Genomic DNA, 2755 nt, shown 5'->3' with positions numbered 1-2755 from the left:
ACTGTATCAATCTTTTCTGCTTTTCTCCTATATATCTACTAAAAAAATACTGGATGCATTTACATAGGTGCCATTGATAATAGCATGTGATAATATGTTTTTCAAAAATGATGAAACTTATTGAAGGATGACAGGAAACTACCTAATCGTACACATATGACATCTAACACAGCCTCCACTAGTGTTTTGTATTCAACAACCGACTTTTTTTAAGTGGTTTTTAAAAATTAATTTATTTTTTATTTATTTATTTTTGACTCTCTAGTTCTGGAGCGAGGGTTTCTCATTGCAGTGGCTTCTCTTGTGGAGCATGGGCTCTAGGGCACGTGGGCTTCGGTAGTTTCAGCACCCAGGATTTGTTGCCCCACTGCGTATGGAATCTTCCCAGACCAGGGATTGAACCCATGTCCCCTGCACTGGCAGGTGAATTCTTAACCACTGGACCACAAAGGAACTCCAGGCTGTGGGGCTGGCAGCTTTGGCTTCCTCGGGAAGATCTTGTTTTGTTAGCGCTCTGGATTTTGCTTTCATGTCTCCTAAAACTGCCTGTCCTATTCTGCCAAGCTGCCAGATTGCCCCTGGCTTTGCTCCTCTCTGTCTTGTTTTGTTAGTTCATTAATTCATGTCTTTTATTAACCTGTATACAATTACTCGTCTTCTGGTTTATTGAAACAATAGGTCAGACAACATTTGCCATAATACTGTCTGTCAAAGTGACTGATCATAAAAACTTCAGCACATTATTCATCTGAAGGACACTCCCCATGAAGGCGACTGATTCTGCCATTCTCCTCCACCTTATAGTATTTCAGGACAGCCAGCTTAACCTTTTTTCTCTTATGCTTGTTCTTCTTGGGAGTGGCATCAGACTTTTTCCTTCTCTTAGCTCCCCCATGACGTCTCAACACAAGGTGAAGAGTGGACTCCTTCTGAATGTTGTAGTTAGACAAAGGACATCCATCTTCCAGTTTCTTTCCAGCAATGATCAGTCTTTGCTGATCAGGAACTCCTTCCTTATCCTGGATCTTGGCCTTTACATTTTCTATCGTATCCAAGAGCTTGACCTTGAGAGAGAAGCTCATCCCTGTCAGGGTCTTCACAAAAACCTGCATCCTGGTGGCAGTTCCACCACAGATGGTGTACTCTAAAGTGGTTTTCTTCCTCTCCAATGAGCTTCAGGACAACCCAGCTAGGGTCTCCTTCCCGCGTTTATCTTCACAGAGGCCACTGGTAAGGTTTCTCCAGGGAGTAACTGTCTTGTACTGTTTGGAAATTTTTATGTGTGTGTTTTTTTTTTTTTTTTTTTTTTAAATTTTATTGGAGTATAGTTGCTTTAGGGCTTCCCAGGTAGCTCAGATGGTAAAGAATCTGCCTGCAATGCAGGAGACCCTGGTTGGATTCCTGGGTTGAGAAGTCCTCCTGGAGAAGGGATAGGCTACCCCCTCTGGTATTCTTGCCTGGAGAATCCCCATGGACAGAGGAGCCAGGGCTACAGTCCACGGGGTCGCAAAGAATCGGACATGACCAAGCACAGCACATAGTTGCTTCACAATCTCGTGTCAGTTTCTGCTCACAGCAAAGCAAATCCGCTATAGGTATACATTATCCCCTCTGTGGGGGATTTCCTCCCCATTTAGGCCACAACAAAGCACTGAGTAGGGATCCCTGTGCTCTCCAGTAGGTTCTCATTAGTTACCTGTTTTATACACAGTATCATTAGTACCTACACTTCATTCTCGGTCTCCCAACTCATCCCATGCCCCTTTTCCTCCTCCGTGCACGTACATTTGCTCTCAGCCTTGTTCTGCTTTTAGGCTTTGGCCTTGGTGCGCTCCAGCAATCCAGTCTGTCACCCTGGCTGTCTGCCTGTCACTATTTCTCTCATACACACACCCTGCACCACTGAAGGGCACACAGTCTACACCCCAGCTGTTGGGAGTGCTACTACAGACAACCCTGAACCCGAAGCTTAAGCAGAAATCATCTCAGTGGAAGGGCATCACCTCACCAATTTCCCTCTTCCTGGGGCTAGCCTATAACCAATGACTAGTTGATACAGAGGATAAACACCACCCTCGCCTGCATCTTTCCCTTCCCTTCCTCTGAAAAGGCCACCCTAGAATAACCCTTCTGTTGCCCACAGACTACACCCCTCCCCTAACCAGGATCGCCAGCTCAGAGCCCCTTCCTTTAGGCTGCTCCTCTAGCACCTCTGTTGGAAAGGTTCTTGAACCCAAGTCTCCCTACCTGAATTTCATATGTCAAGGTTCCTGTTTTGTTTGGGTTTTCACTGGGAAGAAAAAAAAAAGGGAGACGTCCAGAAGAGAAGAGAGAAAGAACAAGTAGAGCGGGGTGAGGATAACAGGCATGAACCTCGTGAAGCCCAATCCAGTTGGTCAAAGGACTTTTTCCACATTGTTGCTGTTCAGCTGCTAAGTCATGTTCGACTCTGGGATCCCATGAACTGCAGCACACCAGGCTTCTCTGGTCTTTTCACACTATCTTAGAGAAGAGGAGAATGTACTCTTGTTACCTTCAGACAGTGAAACTACAGGTGATCTTTGCTATTTTTTTTTCTTCTATATTTTCCAAATTTTTAAATTTTATTTATTTATTTTTGGTTGTGTGGGTCTTCATTGCTGCATGCAGGTGTTCTCTAGTTGCAGCTCACAGGCTTCTCATTGCAACGGCTTCTCTTGTTGCAGAGCATGGACTCTAGGGTGCCTGGACTTCAGCGGTGGCAGCACGTGGGCTC

At 45.2% G+C, this 2755-nt stretch overlaps 1 pseudogene; it reads right to left on the bottom strand.

The window, feature by feature from the left end:
- Window positions 1–647: 647 nt before the first annotated feature.
- On the bottom strand, window positions 648–1112 carry LOC136162861 (ubiquitin-ribosomal protein eS31 fusion protein-like; annotated as a pseudogene).
- Window positions 1113–2755: the final 1643 nt, after the last annotated feature.

The sequence above is a fragment of the Muntiacus reevesi genome, chromosome 3 (genome assembly GCF_963930625.1).
Source record: "Muntiacus reevesi chromosome 3, mMunRee1.1, whole genome shotgun sequence".
NCBI lineage: Eukaryota > Metazoa > Chordata > Mammalia > Artiodactyla > Cervidae > Muntiacus > Muntiacus reevesi.
This window is presented reverse-complemented; position numbering and strand designations above follow the sequence as displayed.